We start from the raw sequence: 18,944 nt of genomic DNA, 5'->3' as shown, positions 1-18,944 counted from the left end.
GATCCCTTTCTGGGGCTAAAATTCAGTTACTGCAGAGATTTTTTCCTATTTAACTTGCACCCTGCAGCTGACCACTAGTTGATTCCATTGCCTTTCCTCATTCACCAGGTGTGCAGAACCTTCCTTACCAATCTCAGACTGAATTCTATCCGTGTTTATAGCCGGTGAGAAAATTAAGGCTTTCTAGGGCAGCAGCACCACACTGCTGCACAGGTTTTTTTTAAATTTTTTTATATACATTATGGCCTATTCCTCGTCCCTGCACACATTTATGCCATCCAAAGGGGGGTGAGCAATGGATTAGCTACTCATCTTCCATGCTTAAACATCACTCTTGACCAAAGCTTAACTGCCCCCGTTTAAAGACGGTGCTCCCACATATACCTGATCTGTACCATGGCTCAACAGCAGACGTGTGCCTGAGCATGGAATCATTTTCCTTGCCTGCACAGTCAAATTGCCAGTGCTGTTAAAGGACCTCTGGTTGTTACAGATTTAGTCATGGCTTTATTCCTCTAAACCACTAGTAAGGCAGAACTACCACGAAGTTTGGTTTCCTGAGGTGCTGGGAAACCTAGATAGTGAGGGTGGGTGAAAGTACCAGGCAATAGGCAAATGCAGGATCCCAGGTTGTGCAAGAGAAATGGCTGAAGGCTGAGATGCAAAAGTAACAAAAGAAAATGGAAATAAATTCAAGAGGGGTAAAAACTGTAAAACCAAACAGCTTGCAAAGGTAAATGGCAGCAGCATATGAGTAAACAGCATGCAATTTTTGCTGAAAGTAAGGTGGAGTCATTGATAGTCTGTAAACAAAACACCCCAGAGTTCTTAATATGGGCAGAACCTGTAGACTGCAGTCAAATTGTGTCCATTAGGAGCACAGCCAAAATGGGTATCTGAAGACAGCAACTTTTTGGAGCTCTGCAGTATTAGGTTTAAAAACAGGAAGATATTTACTTTTACTAAGAAGTTATATTACATTATTATTAACAGTTCAGCCGGTTCAACTTCAGATTTAAATTTTTTTTTTTAATTTCCTGTCACTTTTACTTGAGACTGCTATTTGGATGAAAAATTAGCAATTCCAAATACTCTCATGCTGACACTTTGAAGGAGGATATACAATTAGTGACATCTACTCTTCAATGGCTCTCCTTAAAAATGGGTAGATTTCAGGAAAACGTAGAAAACCTAAAAGATAACAGTCTTAAACAAACTGAAGTCTTTTAAAGAAATGTTGCAAAAGAATCAATCCAAAATCTCGGACATGGAGAATGCCTTGAGTAACACAGATGGCAGAGTGAAAGAAGAATCTCAGACTGAGTTTTTACTGAAACAAAATACTTGGATTTTAAACAAAAGAGATGATTTAGAGAACAGAGAAAGGAGATGTAACTTGAGGATTTAAGGTCTTCCTGAAGGAAAAAAAAAAAAACGGAGGGTGAGGATTTAATTTCTTTTTTGAATAATTGGACTCCAGAAAGACTGAATCTCCAAGAAGTTTTTTTTTCTTATGGTAGTTAAAGAGCTTGTAGAGCTATACATAAGCCTATTTCATCTTCACCTCCAAGATCCATAATTATAACATTTTTGTTTTTTATTGATAGAGAACAGATACTTAAAACTGCATGGAGAAAAGCACATTTGAAATATAAATACGCAATAAGATTTGATAATGCTTACTCATCAAAAACAATGGACCTGAGAAAAGGTTGCTGGCCTCTTCTGAAATTCCTTAGGCTAAATGGTTTTAAGTCTCAAATTATTTTTCCAGCAAAAATTAAAATACATTTATCAAATGGTATGAGTCTTTAACAGCTTAGAAGCTTCTGTTTTTGTTAATAACCTTATACCAATGTCTGAAGATATGGACTGGTCATCTTCTCTGAAAAGAACTTCAGAAAAGAATACATCGACTGACATGAAGAAAAAGAAACGGAAACCAGATCCTATATCAATCAATACAAGCAGACCTGCAAAAACTACAATCAAGCACTGATTTTTTTTTTGGGACACATTCAGTCATTTCATCGTGCATTTAAACATCAAACCAATCAAAGTTTTTTTTCACATTTAATTGAAAAATGTTTTCCTAATATTACAAGAGTGATGTTTCTGTACAGCTGTCTCATTCAGATATCACTTACTGTCTCTAGGTAAGTTTTCTTTTCATATTTTTCTTTAAATGTGTTACTGAAATGTCTTCTCATCTTTTACATATATCCACAATAATTGCCAAAAAATAGTAGTGATTAGATTTACTAGTCATGATCAGGATCCACTAGTAATATAACTTTCATTTGTGGCTTCTATTTCATTCATTGTCTTAGTATGGGATATGAATAAGCATAATCATTCTTCTAATTCTCATATAGACTTTTATGAGCTTTATAATATTACTGCAATTTTATTTTTACTTTGTTTTCTATTGTGTATGGAAATGCTCTGCTTTGAGACAGTCCTAATTTAAAATTCCGTAAGTGTAAATGCTGTGATGCAAATGGTTTATGCAATGCACTTGTGAACACGTTTCTCTATGTAAACTATTTCAAATATCCATTTATACAGCTGTAATGTAAAAATCTCTTCTGATGTATTTATCTCATGGCATACTACACAACTTCTCTCATGGATGGCTATACTACTGTTGTAAAGTTCTCATCAGAGTTTTTTTCCCCTCTCTGTGAGGTTGTTGTGCATTCTGGTGTGCTTTTTCCTCTTGGGGGGTTTTCATATTTTTATAGATATTAACATAAGGTTTTGTTATGTGATCAATTATACTTTCTATTACTAGATCTGTATATTCTCTATCATCACGTGAAACAAGTTTATATAATAATTATAATTTACTGTATTGATGGACTTATCTTTATTATCCTTAAATGTTAATGGTTTAAATAATCCAAGGAAAGAACAAGCTTGCTTTATTATCTACATACAAGGCTCAAGTGGTTTTACTTCAAGAAACTCTTTTTTAAACTTTTAGAAAAGGATATTTGGAATCCAGGTAAAGATACAATTCTAGCTAATTCTTTCAAAACTAAAAAAGTGGAGTCATGATTCTATGAAAAAAAAAAACAGATTTTCCACAAATCATTTATAAATATGAAAATCAAGGTGGTCTATTTACATTAATAGTTTTAAGTTTAATAATAGGTTATTGGGGTTAGCAAATCTTTAATGGTTTCCAGACATGGGACAAAGTCTTGCCAAAAACATCTAAATGTCATACTTGATAAATATAAAGGCAACTTAATTATATGTGGAGATTTTAACTGCATATTGGAAGATTCAGAAACTAGAAAGAAGAGGAAATTGAAACTGACCTCAGCTGTGAAAACACTTATAAAAATGGACAGAAACTCTTAATCTAAAAGATTCATTCAACATGAATGATCCCTGCTCATTGCCTTTCTTATCAGGATTATAAATATGGTGCTCATGCCAGAATAGATCAAATACTAGTTCCACAAGACAATTTCTAAAATACATTTTACCATCATCCCTTGTCCTATCTCAGATTATGATGCTCATTTTAAAATTTCAAAATAACTTTAAAAGACTATCCTTCTAGACTAGAATTCCTGCATATATAACTAAAAGACTTTAAAACTTGGCTAATTTCTGAACTAAACTTCCTCCTGGAATCCAATTAAATACCATTCATTAACATAGTTATGATCTGGGATTCATTACAAGCTTACAATTTTGGTAAAATTGTAACCTGGTATAAAAACAAAAACAAGGAACGGGCCTCAGAACTACAAAACATTCAAAATCAACTTCTTGTGGCCAAATCTAAAAACATTAAAAACAATAAAACTATTATAAAAGAAAAAGAAACTTTAAAAAATATATATATTGATATTTAATCTCATAAGTCGAGTTCGGCCCTTGAAAGAATAAAAAAGACAAACTACTCTATCTCCTAAACATGAGTTAAGATACTATCAAAAATCAAAAATCAACAATATTTTGGAAATTAGATATGAAGGAAACAATAAACACTTCAGACACTGTAGAAATTCTAACGCTTTCAGATTTCATTAAACATCTCAAAATCTAAATCCTAATTTTATAACTATAACCCAAATGTTAAAAATTAACAATCCCACCAAATTTAAAAGATAAGCTACATAAATCCATTTTCTATAAAGAAATTGTAGGTAAAATTAAACAAAATCAAAATCTAATAAAGCTCCAAGGCATGGATGGGATAAAATAATTATATAAACCTTTTCCTGCTAATAGCATATCTTTTTTTCTCAAAACATTAACTGAAATTCAATCTCAACACAAATAATTTCTCCTCCTTGGAAATACTCTAAACACAGCTATTACTAAAGGAATATAAGCATTCACAACTATGTTGTTCTTACAGACCTATTTCACTTTTAAATAATTATAAGATATTAATCTCCATATTTACTGATAGAATAAAAACCTAATGGTCAAATAATTCTAATCAAACTAGTTTTACATATCAAAGACAAACATATGATAATATCAGACGCATTTTAACTATTATAAAATTTTAAATAGGAAAAATAAAGAAGCTTTATTAGTTAGCTTAGATACTGAAAAGTCTTTGATTCTCTAAAATAGAAATATTTATTCAAAATCTGAAATGTATCTGACTTTCCTAAAAATTTAATTTCATTTCACTTTTAACAAGTATTTATAAAACGTAATGTTGCTTATGTTAAAATTGGTCCTTTCATTTCAGAATATATCTCTCTGACTAAATGTACTAAATGCAGTTGTCCACTTTCTCCAATTTTGTTTGCTTTAACTATTAAAATTTTTGCTATTTTAATTAAAACAAACCCAGATCGTAGTTTATACATCTCTAATTACTCCTCTAAAACTATGTTATTTGCAGATGATATTTTGACACTTCCACATTCAAGATTAACTTTTTTTTTCCTGAACTGGAATCTACTATAGAATTATTTCAATCTGTTTCTGGTAGAGACTTTAAGCAATCCACATCTAAATTTATAGTAACAAAGAAGAAATATAAAAATCATATTACTGGTAGTCAGGTTTCTTCACTTGAATATTTAGATATCATTGTTTGATGAGATAACTGTTAACTATAACAAATATAATAATCAATCTTGCTTCCAAATGGAACAAGCATGCTATTTCATTTGAAGATAGACTTCAATTAATAAAGACAATTATTTTAAGATATTATATATAATACAAGCTTAGTCTTTTTTTCCAAATAAACACTAATTAAATAAACTATTAAAATTTCTTTGGTTTGCCAGTAAACCCAGAGTAGCATTTACACATCAAAGAAGACCACAAATTCATGGGGGAATCAACTTTCCTAACACTGATACCTACATTAAAAGCATGAATTTTTAAAATTATATTAAACTAGATTGATCCTCATTCCAATTGGAAAACTTTACACTTAACTGTTCTCAGTAACAAGAATATACTATACAATCATAACGCAGATTTTTTGGCATTAAAAATTCTTCCCCTACTGATTCATCTTATTTAAATTTTATACTAAAAACCTTTAGAAACATGGTTTACTCTAATATAAATGTTAAATTCTGGTTTGAATTTATTATCCTTTTTAGCATCACATTTTTTTTTCAATAAAACTCCAAGCCAAGAATTTTGTTTGTTGGTATCATTATTTAAAAGATCTGAAAGCTAAAGAAGGTCAACAATTTATTTCAGAATTTGATTTGAATCATCAGGAGTGGTTGCCTTCTGTGTGGAGTCTGCACGTCTTCTCCATGGTCGAGTGATGTTAAAGACACGCAGGTAGGTGCGTGCATGAATAAGTGTGCCTTCTTTGAAAGTTGGGCATCGGGCTGGCAACTCGGAACCCCAAAACTCAATTGCCAATCATTAGCAGATGTGAGTTCTGCTGTGGCAACCCCTAAATGGGAAAAGCCGAAAGTAGTAGTAGGAGTGGTTATTACTACAAAACGTGAAAACTCAAACACAAATTATGTCAAGCTTTTATTCTCATTTCGAAGAAAATCTAAAATTAATTTCCATTTATGAAATCATATACAACTTAACAGCTGATGATTTAATCTCAAAATTCTATAAAACATTTATAGTACATAAATTTAAACTCTAAATGTTGGAACCATATTACTTTAGGTCATGTCTCCTATTTTACTTCTCAAACTAAATATCAATCATCTGTTACTCTTAGTTCCTTGTCTGATCATTGACATATATTCACATGGAGATTTTTTGGGTCTATATCAGTACATCAAAAGTTCATTCTTTCGAATGTTCTTACATCGACCCCTAATCAGCGAACGCTGACATCGAACATTCAGAACAGCAAATTTAACAGCAATCCACACACACACACACACACACACACACACACACACACACACACACACACACACACACACACACACACACACACACAAAATCTTACAGCTAACCCTACACTAAATTGTACAAACATCACTAACTATCCAATTACCTTAACCCAAACCCCAAGGTCTGTCACTATCGCACACTCACCTCACCTGCGCCCTAACCCTAACTCACCTAACCCACCCTAACCATCATGTCCACACAATTGCACACATACCTCCGTTGCATCCCAACCCTAATTCACCTACCCATGCCCAATCACACACTTACCTGAACCCGACCCGTAACTTTCCACTACAGTGCTGAAAATAGCGAAACGACAGAAATGGACAACAGAATTCTTTCCCTAGGAAAAAATTTGGTTATCTGTCATTTCGCTATTTTCAGCGGTCGCTGACTAGGTGTCGATGTTAAGAACATTTGAAAGAATGAACTTTCGATGTTCTGATATAGACCCGATTTTTTAACTCTCAAATTGCCAAATTCAATGAAAGTAACAAAATCTAGTGCTGGAGATGTTTACAAGAATGTAAAGCTGGGTGGTTTCATGTATTCTTTTGACTGTTCCTCCTTGACCTTGTTTTGGTTTAAGATAGATGATTTTTTAAAAGCTTTATTTTCTGACACTTTTTCATTGTCCAAGTTTTTAATTTTATTTAGTGTAAATGAAGGTGGTGATCTGAAGAAGGTTAATTGTTATCTCTTATGTACAATTCTTGTGGTAGCAAGGAAATGTATTATCAAGGAGTGGAAAATATTTACTTGATCATCCTTTGAGGATTTTCTCTCCTTTTAAAAAGAAACAGCACTCCAAGAGACTAAAGTTAAAGAGCAAATAATTCATTTCAACCTATTTACTAATAATCCTTGGACAAAGTGATATTGATTTTTACCAACTAAATTTTACCTCTGATGCTTGAAGACTCTAATAAGGAGCAAATGAGGTATTTATTGTACATAGTTTAAATTTATTTCTCATCTGTAATTTCATTATGTTACTATTTACATTACTACTGCATGTAAATATTTATTACCCGTTCCTCGTAAATGTAAACATTTTAATACAATTGTTTTGAGCAAAAGTTTTTTCATATTCGGCAAAATGGCATCTCCACAACCCTATGTTCAAGACAGGATACATTTATGTTCAAATACAACACTCTGTAGCCACAAGGCTTGAGCAATAAGTTAAAGTAAAAACATTTAGTTAAATGTTTTGGATTTAATAGCTTCATTACATTTTCAGATACTAATTTTAACTTTCTGTATTTAATAACTTCATTACTTCTTCAAATACTAATTTTAAATTGCTATCTATAAAATCTTTTTTAAATTACAATAATCATTTGCATTATTTATTAGCATTTTTAAAATCTAAAAAGATATGTACTTACCATAATGGTCCATGTGTGCTGTCCATCTCGATCTATATTCTCACTGATGGGTTGGATCCGATGTGTCAGATCCATCTTGGCTATTACAAAAGCTCAAGGACTTTAGCAAAGCTCGTGGGCCTCCTTCCCTACCCATAATGCAATTCCCTTACTTCCCTCAGATCTTGTTTGCCAACCCAGAGATTATAAGGTGAGCAACACTATTCTTCTTAATAAAAAAAGATATACAGAAGTAATTATGTCTGCCCCCAGATAATGCCCCCCACCCTATCTGGGAAGCATCCATAGTCACTGCGGCCTGAGGTGGAAGAGGGATGAATGGATGGCCCCGAGACACTGAGGAAGAGTGAATCCACCATTTGAGAACCTTTGTACAGGAATGAGAATCTTGTGCGACATTGGCAAATTCAGAACTGACCATTATGTTGAAAGTAACTACTGAAGTATCCGCATTTGTAGGCGAGCTAAAGGAAGAAGTAGAAAGGAAGCTGCCATTTTTTCAAGAACTAATACTTGTCTCTCACTGACTCGAGTTGTTTTGAGTAACATTTTCATATGTAAACGTAGATGTTGCACTCTTTCTGGGGAGGGGGGGTCTTGCTATCTGCATGGTTGTATTGATCTCTGCTCCTATAAAGATTACATTTTGAGATGGCTCTAGGGCAGACTTGTAATTGATAGAAATGCCTAGAGAGGAGCAAAGTTGTAGTGTATAGTCTCTGGCTTGTAGCAGAAGATGCCTGGTTGGGGCAGTTATGAGCTTGTCATCCACATATGGAAACACCATGAATCCTCTGCCGCTCAAGTAAGCCGCCACTACTGCCATGCATTTGGTGAACACTCTGGGGCTGTAGTGAGACTAACGGGCAGAGCTCGGAACTGGAAGTGACCGGCTTGTAGCCAGAAGTGCAGGAATCTTCAGGACTGTCTTTCCATTAAAATGTGGTAGTATGCATCCTGAAGGTCTATACAGCACATCCAATTATCTTTTTCCAGGAATAGAAGTATCAACTGCAGTGTCACCATCCAGAACTTGGTTTTCTTCACTGATTTGTTGTTTGCTGAGATCCAATACTGGTCTCCAGTCCCCTGTTCTTTTTGGAACTAAAAAGAATCTTGAGTAAGCTCCGGATCCTCTCTGGTCTGTGGGGACCTTTTGGATGACTCGTTTTCTGAGCAACTTTTGAGTTTCTAATGTTGCTTGTTTCTTTTGACTTGGTGGAATGTCTGGAACGGATTTGTTGACAGGGATGGGAAAAGAAAAGGGAATAACATAGACCCAGGATACTTTGTCTTTTGCCAGGTTTTGAGGTGCTGTGACAATCGCCCCCTCATTGCCTCCACAGGTGAGTAATCTGCACACCTTCAGGAGTGCTGATAGGGTCTGCCAAAGAAAGACTCTCTGGAGTCCTGATTCGGTGGGCCTCCTTTGCCGCATGGGCGCCATCTTCCATTACTGTTTCCACCCCTCTGCCCCAGGGGGAACTTCCACCTTGAGTGTCCTGGTAAGACCTTTAAAATTTTTTGAACCACATTTTCACACTGCCCCTCTGACCGTTTGGAAATGGTCTGGTGGGTGTGGAAAATTGCACTCCAACAGCAGACAAGGACTTACCTTCCTGTTCACACCGGGTTGTTTCTTTTACTTTGGGCCCAAAGAGAGATGAGCCAATGAAGGGAGCATTAACAAAGGAAGACTTAAAGGGCGCTGCAAAACTGCAGAGGAGCATCCAGGACTGCCTCCTGTGGAGATGCCTGAACCCGCCACCCTGCTCACTCCCATCTGCTGCATAAGAAATTAGTCTCCTGGAGGAGTTTATCACAGAGTTAAGGGTAGCGAGCCTCATGAGTTTTGATCTTATCTGCCACTGCATCAGCTACAGTTCCTTGGAGGGAGTCTGATAGTTCTTTTAGGAGATCCCTCTGAAGTCGGGTGAAATGAGTAAGGTAATTCAGTGATCGTAATGTAAAAGCCGCTGAAGAAAAGAAGCGCTTCCCCATACCTACGAGGATTGAGAGAGGAACTGGTCTTGGAAAGTTCCTTTTCGTGGCAGCCGCCACGACCATGGCATCTACTGCTACACCTTTGGTAAGGAAGGCTTGCTTCTTAGGGGCTGTGATGTACTTATCTGGCCTCCTAGGAGTGGGGTCTATGGAATCTGGGGTATCCCAGGCCTTCTGAGAGAGTAACTGAATAAGCTCGTTGGAAGGCAGTGTCACTCAGGAGGTTAAAGGGTGAGATCTGAAGGCCTTCAAGTATATTAACTCCTCAGCCGAAGGGGATGAAAACTGCCAGCCACCCCTTTGTTTCAGAATTTCCAGGATGTCAGGAGGTGACTGTGGGGACCCTTCTGCTACAGAGGTCGGTATCTAACGTGACGGACTCCTCTTGGGAGTCCAGATGCTTCCTCTTGCACGATCTCTTCAGAGGGACTTCTTCAGTGGGATATTCTGGGGAAGTTTCGGAAGGGGGGGGGTCCCCTGGGGAATATCTTGAGGCCTTGGATCTCCGCAGGCCTGTGGAAGGAGGTCATGAGGTGAAGAATATTTTCCCCCATTACATTACACAGGTTTTCCTTTTTATAACAATTGTCTTTCTGTTCTGCAGTACATAAATCATTCCACTCCTGCATTCCTCTTAAATTTCACTCCTCTTGAAATTATTCTTATGTATTGTTCCCAAAAAGTTCATTTACTTCAATGTAATTCACTGCTTCCTTTTTCTAAAGATCTGTCTTCCACTTATTTTACCACTTTTACAATATTCAGTACTTCAAATTCAGCTGGTTGAGATTCTGATTTCCATTATCTAGTAATTGCTTTTTTGGCAGCCAGCAAAATTAAACGTAGTAAGGTCTTACTATGTCTAGGCAATTCAGATCCTGAGTTCCAGTTCAAAGGAATTATTTGCTTAGTCACAGTTATTTACATCCCTAACATATCTGACAAAGTTCTCTGTAGGTATTTTTTTTAATCTAAAACAAAGTCAATATTGTAAGTGACTAAGGAGTAAGTGCTCCGATGCTGAAAAACAAAGATAAACCCAAACAGAAAGCTCAGAGACACTCCAAGGCTGTGGATGTAAAATAAAGTTCTCAGATGAAAAAAATTCCAAGTAGTAAACTCCAATAAATCCAATGGATGAAGTTTGAAATGAAACTTTGTCCATTGGATTTATTGGAGTTTACTACTTGGAATTGTTTTCATCTAAGAACTTTATTTACATCCACAGCCTTGGAGCGTCTCTGAGCTTCCTGTTTGGGTTTATTTTTTTAAATCTACCAACTCATTACACACAAAACATATGGCCCCAGTAACCTCCTTTCTCCATCAGACCTCCAACATTTGCTATCCACCTGAAAAAAAAGTCTTTGAAGTCTGCTGGGGGTATAAAAATTACATATGCAAGCACTTCTAAATAAAAATCTTACACCTTCTAGACTCAGATGCGTACTTGGGAGCCTTACACAAGTCCTTTCATCGTTCCCCTTGTAAATTGCTTTTCCAGTCTCTTTTCCCAGGCTTTTCTACCCTCCTCTGATTCTTATGCACATCACACAATATTTTATATGCACCTATTTATCCACTTAACTGTAGCTTATTATTTAAATACTACTTTATTTTCTCTTGCAGTTGCTTCTCTTATTACTCAGCGAGATTCCACTTATTCTGCAATAATTTAACCTTTCATCTGCCCCTCAAAACAATTCCTATTACTTCTTAACCATAACTCTTTCCACCCGGTTTCTAAACTCCATTGCTGATTTATCCTACACAGTAGCAACTCCATTGAAGAAATTTCCATCTTCCCTAATAACTCGTGAATAATTTCCACTTCTGTACTTCAAACTTCTCTCTTTTTAACAGGGCTTAGGGAAAAGTGACTCTCATTTTTGTTTCGTTACCCTTCATTTTTACCTTTGGTTTTATTGGTGCATGATCTAAAATAGTTATTGGATATGTGTCGAAGTTGACAATCAAATGTGTATGTTCTTGCAAAAACAGAATTTCTATCCAGTCTAGCCAAGTTACTGTACCTGGTGGAATAATTTGTCAGAGTTCTTACTACTGAATTTGTCTCCCCCATACCAAATACTTTAAATTTCTTGCTATGTTTTCTCTTCCAAGTCCCCATAATTCATCCTTAGTTTTGAAAATCAAGTTCCAGCCCGTACCTATAAATTTCCTACCGAAAGCGGATTACTCCTACCAAAATTTTCTTAAGATCCATAATAGCAGTTTTTTTTTTTTTTTTTTTTTTAAAATACAAACACATGCCAGATCCTTCACACTAACAGACCCCTACTACTACAAATCTACCATTAGTGCCTTTTCTTCTATCACTACTGGAGTCCCTTAAGCAATCAGTAGTATTACTCACCTTTTCCGTTGTCCCTGACCTGTTACAGAATATCCAACTTAAAATCTTTTCTTTGTTAAAATCGCATGCTAATTTCTTTCCAAACGTGTCTCCTGCAGCATTATTTGTATTCTGTATTTCTTAATTCAACACCCTTTTTTGTCTATATCTGTAACATTTACATTCTAATACACTATGAATAGAGCAGCAATTATGATAAATATTGCTCCCACTTTTCATGACAGTTTTTTGAATATTAATTTCTAACCTTTGTCTTGCGTGCATACACTAATGTCTGGCAGTCTGATCTTTTATACAGTTGTTTCTTCTCATATCCATTTCAATATATGTCACATTTACCAAGACTTTTTGCTTTAATGACAAACCTCAAAGAAAAGCTAAAAATATTTTTAGAATACCCCAATCCCCTATTAACTTAAGCACAAACAAAAAGAAATATGCCCATTTTCATACATTTATATTTAAACTGAAACTGAACCAAGGAACCTCTTGCTGTGATGTGACAATGTTATCTGCTGTGCCACTGTGCCAATGCATTTAATAAAATGCACAGTTCTATTTAAGTGCTAATGCTACTATCTTACACTCTTCAAATAATTTTAAACTTTATTTTTCACTGAACTGCTTGTTACTTTATCTTTAAATTTTGCATTCACTCAAAGACTGCACAGAACTCTCAAGGTTAACTGCTTGCCTGCAGACAGCTTGCCTCCATGAAAAGCTAGTCAGCAATGAAGAACAAAAAACAGCTAACAACTTGCAGTTGCATGAAGGAATCTTTATAAATTTCACGGAGAACAGAATGTACAAAAAGGGGAAATTATCACTGTAGTTTTAGTTCTATATATAAACCAATCAGTACACTTTTACAACCTTCCTCTACCCCAGCAGCCCAAGATCACAGCATATTAACTTAATTTCTTCTGTTAAGCCTTTCTTTGCTTGTTATACTGTAAAACTTATTTCTTACAATTAAAGGTACTTATTTAATCTCTAATACATACAAAAATCACTGAAAAGACTGCCCAACATTTAAAGTACCCCTGACTACATACTATACAAAGGTGCTTTAAACTGTAACTTCCAGTTTATGTTACAAAATATTTTATACAAATAAAAAAATCTACTTAGTTACTTTTCATTTTACTGTCCTTCTAAACATTAAAGACATAATGTGGGATATATGCATTATAGGACATGCAAAGGTTTAAAGTCAACAGAAGTCTAGTCTTTGCTCAACTATTTTTATTTGCAAAGCCATATTTAACAAATGTGGCTATTTCTTAATAATCTCACATTTATTCATTAAATTCAGTGTTGCTCGTCCAAGATACTTTTGATTCTTGCAGTCAATTACTGTGCTTTTCTCTCTCACACACATTTTAATTTGGAACATCAGTAAATCTTTCACTAGCAAAATCTCTCTCTAAGCTTGCTTTATTGCAAGAAGAATGAGAAGCAGAGTTTCCTTCTGCTTGCTGGCTCACTTTTTGCAAGATAAACTGTTTTATTGCCTCCTTAGCCTGTTCTGCATCAAAAATGTTTTTGATGTTCCAGAAAAAATTCTCTGAAGACAGCTGGATACAGCAGCTTAAATCTTACACCTGACACTGAACATTCCACAATTGCTGGAATAAATTTGCTTTTCTTCCTCCTGGTGCACAGAGAATAATCATTTGCCACAAACACACCACTGTCTCCAATTTTTAATACTTTTTCCTTCTGCTTTGTCAGTATCAACAACTCTTTCTGTGATATGATTTCATCTTTACTAATATAGATCTTGTCTACTTTCTTAAGGCCAGGTTTGCAGTATACACTGACTTTTCAATTGACAAATCCTGTTCAGCAACATCAGTCCAGTTGCTTATTTGCATTTTCAAAAATTAATACAGTCTGTCCCTTCATGTTTCCTCTGGTAAAGTAGAACATCTTAAGTTTTCTCTGTGCAATCTTTGTAATGCTACTATTTTCTGAAACCGCTCTTCTTGAAAAGTCTCAATCAGCCAACCTTTTTGGTTCACCCCATCATTTTTTCAGTTTTATCAGGTCACCTATCTAGCTAGTTAAAACATTTTTCCCAAGCCTTTTATTATTTGAGCTGATATATTCCTTCAATGTCTCATTTACTTTACCTCGGAGTACATTTATTTCTCCTCCAAATTACTGGAAGCCATCCCTTGAACTCAAGGTAAAGCCTTAACTGCTTTTTTACTGAACAGCTACAGGATGCTTTCTAACCAGTGTTTTCTCTTCATATTTTGGTTGATTTTCTTTCAAGGTTCCTTTCCCCCCCACTGGCATCCAGACTGTGTACTTACTAGACAATAACTGAATTTTGCCCAAACCATTTCAATGGTGCACACTTTTTGTTTTCACACTGAAGAGGTGAAATTAAGCTTGTGATAGTGTGCAGCCATTCTGGAAGCCCTTATTCACACTTTTGATGACAAAAATGAGTCATTCACCCACCAACTATAATTGGATAGTCTCCCAACAAACTTTTTCAATCGTATATAATATTCTTTATTGCATGGGAATCTGAAGTACAAGTTACAATCAGCTCCATTTCAAATTTAGCCTGTAAATCTCTCATCCTCCACTAAATTGTCTACCTCTGTTAGGAGTCTGAACACATTTTCTCTTCATCTCAACATCATTAAAGAAGATGGATAACACCTCTCTTAACAAACCTATGTTTTAATTTTTTTTCCTTCAACATATTGTTTGTGGTCTACAAACTAATTCATCTGGCCCTTCACTATATTCAACTGCAAATACTGTGGGTGCATACTGTTTAATTGTAAACAGTAACGGTCTCATTTTTGATTATTCTCACAAAAAAATCTTTTATTATTCAAACCTCTGCTCAAATTCATATAAAAATGGTGTAGACTTTACTTGCATTAAAACATTACCAAATTTTTGAATTTATGAATTCTGAAATTCCAAGAGCGTTCTAGATTCATCAGACCATATAAAAATGATGCCATCTATGAAACATACTTTTTTTTTTTGCAAAAATGTAAAACACACTGCCATAGACAAAGATCTTCTCACTATGCCAAAACCAGACTTGTGTAGCTTATAGCCATCACTGCTGCCACTGTCACACCCTGCATTCGTTGGTAAAATTCTATTAAAAAAAAAATATCCCAGTACCACAACTTTCTCTGGTGAAATTCAGATGCGGTATCCATATATTCTTTGAACCACAATAATCCCATTTTAGCGGGTACATGTGGAAAAACTACAAATGTCAGCTGTATAAAAAAGTAAAAAAATAAAAACACATGCTAACTACAAGACATGCATTTTAATAAAACTGAGCACTTTCATTCCTTCAGGTAAAAAAACAGAAGTTCATTAGAATACATATTACATGCCTTCCTCCCCTTTTATAAAATACAATTTGAGCTGATTACTAAAATAGAAACAAGAATAAAATGTATAAACTTTTGATATTCTGTACATTCCCTTATCGATAAACCCACGAATATACATAAAACAGCTTACTTTTAGAAAACATATATTTTTAAGAAACGAGCAATATACAAAAGTATTAAACCTTAAAACCTAAATAAATTCATTCTATATGTTCACACCAGTAGTCCAAGCTATTACATGAATGTTCAGCCATTTACTTGCTTATAAAAATTTATAAACATGCCAACATCATAAAATCATATTAAAGCCTACCTGATCTAAGCAATCTTGAAGACTTGGAAAAAGTCACAAAAGTTGTTGGGGAGAGGTATTTGGGAGACCTATTTACAGTACAGAGAATTATACTATCTGACATTGTTAAATGCTACCCAACAATCAAGGATTAATGGCAGGATATCTATTAACAAGTGCACTTACGCCTAGATCAACATTTTGAAAGTTTGTATATTTTGTTTTCTGGAGGTACAGTACTCTTGCAAAAATAATATATTAAAATTCTCTCTGCTGCATAACATTTCCATTTTCTTGTAAATGTATGTATTCCATCATGCATTTTATACTTTTGAGCACTCCTGCATACCTGTTTCAAAAATTTTTAATATTTTAAGTTTTATGAAAGTAAGGTAGAGATATACTAAGAAATGAGAAGGAAGCCTCTGTTAAATGTAATGGGAGTTGCATGGTCCTATGAAAATCAGTCCTTTGACTCATAGTTAATCATGTCTGATTATGTGACAGAAGCAACATTAGAAGTGATTATATACAAGAGGGGGTACAAGGAGTTTTCCCCTGTACAGCAGGAAAAAACGTTTGCTGGTACATGAAAATGTCCTTTCAGACAATCTGGCCAGCACTACTAAGATGCATTCTTGACATACTGATTTATCAAGATGGGGGCATCCCTTGATAGGTATTATAACTACATTTAGCTTCCCCATCACAATTTATATATGTGGCCTATACTAGGTCACGGGCTCAAAGAGGTCCCTGAAACCACCCACTTCACCTGGATAACAAATACAACAACTAGGTCCCACGTTTGGAGTTACTGTACAAAGTGATGTTGCATGCCATGACATTATACACCAGCTAAATAAGCACATTTAGTCCCTGAACCAGGCAGTTTGCATCAAATCACTTGTGAACATAATTCCTGCAAATCAGAAAATAACAATGAATATTTGACACCTATACTACTAACATGTGAATCACAAAAGTGTATATTGTTCAGCTTACAAGGAACTTCAACTGGGTTAGCCAGAACAATGGGTAAGATTTTGTGTCTTCCTGTTTGTTGCATTGTTGGTGTACACCAGTAGAGAACCTGGCTTCTACAGATGGGAGACTACCTGAAATGCTTGCAGAAGGGTTTTTATTTCTTTTAGGCTGAGTATGTTCTTTCAGGATAGGGGAACAACAATTTCCCTGAACTCTGTGGGATCCTGTGCAAGCTCCCCCTGCTCTGTCCAAAGCATTTATGTGAAGAACTTGGTTGTGTAGGGCTGGGGTGAAAGGAAGGCATGGGCTGAGCATAACCTGCCTCTCCCACCAGAGTAGATCCTATTTGAGGCAAGGTAATAGGGGGATTAGGGTTTCTAAGGGATGGAAATGTCAAGACCAGACTGATTTCAGATACCAGTGAATTTTCTACATATGTAGTCTGGCCAGAGCAATCACTGGAATGGCAGCTGCCATGAAACCCAAGACCCTGATTACCTTGTAGAATCTGTCTGGTCCTTTTAGGTGTAAAAGGTTGAGAATCTAGAGTTGAAGATGTAGACTGAAATGCGTCCTGATATGCATCTAGTGCAGGACGGGCTGGAGAAAAACTGTTCTGTCTTCTTAAATTCAAGCACCTTTTTTGAACTGTTGCTGTACAGTGTGTGAAGGCTGCCTTCTGAGCTGTCAGAGTATATGTCCCAGGCAGGTATGACCCTAGCTCTAAGCAGCATCCTATCTTCACCAAGAATGATACCACAATACCAACAAAAAATAACTGACTTCAACAATTGGCTTAGTTTTTGGTGTCATTCCAAGGGGATCCAGTATCCATCTGCCTGGGATGACATGGTTGACAGACCTCAATGCTTTGCCATTGATGGCCTCCACTTGTCACCCCTGGGATTCAGGATTCTGGCCAAGGCTCTTGCCACCCCCATTGAACCTTTTTTTAGACAATGTCCTACAGACAAATATTGCACCATAAAAGATCTATCAAAAAGCAAACTGAAGGTCATGCTGCTTAACGCTAGGAGCCTTAACCTGAAAATGCACTCACTGGAGCCTCTTCCACTACTGAAAGATGCAGACATCTGTGCAGTCATTGAAACTTGGTTCACGGCTGCTGAGGTCACCCCTGCCTTACCAGGCTATACCTCATTCAACACATTCTGACCCCAAAATGAGATGGGGAAGACTAAGGGTGGTGGAGTTTCTATTTTCATTAAAGACAAGCACACCTCCAGACTGGTTTGCCAACATGATCATCTAGAAAGTACAGTTGTGTACACTTACCATAAATGTACATGTTCAAGTGTATTCACTGTTGCAGTCATTACATTTGGGTAATCCTCTGGCAGGTTGCCCTCAGTCGGCCTGAATTCCAAAGTCTTGGGTCCTGCGTTGGTTGCTGTCTCCTCTTCCATGACATCAGGTCGTCAGGGGTATAGAACATGGAACATGCAGCCGATGCCATTTTCTTTAGTTTTTCTTGCCCCAGATGTCAGGTGCCCCCAAAAAGGTAGCAAAAATATATAAAAAAGGAAAAAAAAAAATATATATATATATATATATATATATATATATATAAACTTTACCTTCATCTACAATCAAACACACCACATAGGTTGTAGAAGATAGAGATGGAAAGATAAACTCCAGAATGACTGGGGGATGGCGGGTGGGTAACCTGGACTGCAAAAGTGAATACACTCTAACATCTACATTTATGGCAAGTGTACACAACTGTACTATGTTCTTCGTGTTTCACTGTTGCGGTCATTACATTTGGGTAGAATCCCAAAGCTATGTTTGTTAGGCTGGAGCTAAACAGCATTAGGTGCGGCTATAAGGCCCTGCAGACCTGCAGTGGCAAAGCCTGGCCTGGACTTAGAGTAGAAAGGCAAATGGTAAGGCTTTGTAATGGTGTGAACAGAACTCCAAGTAGTAGCCTCTAGAATGTCTTTGGTTGGTACTCCTCCGAGAAAGGCTGCTGAAGTAGCTGCAGCTCTGGTGGAATGAGACCTAATGCCCTTGGCCACAGGTTTACCATGGTGTAAGTAGCAGAAACGGATGCAGTGGCTTATCCGCTTTGAAATTGTCTGCTTTGAAATAGCCTTTCCTTCTGATCC

The 18,944-nt window shown here is 36.0% G+C and overlaps 1 protein-coding gene across 1 annotated transcript in view; it reads right to left on the bottom strand.

The window, feature by feature from the left end:
• TCF25 (transcription factor 25) overlaps nt 1-18,944 on the bottom strand; it is an 848,985-nt gene that overhangs the window by 471,640 nt on the left and 358,401 nt on the right. The gene's annotated exons all lie outside the window — the stretch shown is intronic.

This window comes from Protopterus annectens, chromosome 8.part1, assembly GCF_019279795.1.
Source record: "Protopterus annectens isolate FY-2018-M chromosome 8.part1, PAN1.0, whole genome shotgun sequence".
Lineage (NCBI taxonomy): Eukaryota > Metazoa > Chordata > Ceratodontiformes > Protopteridae > Protopterus > Protopterus annectens.
This window is presented reverse-complemented; position numbering and strand designations above follow the sequence as displayed.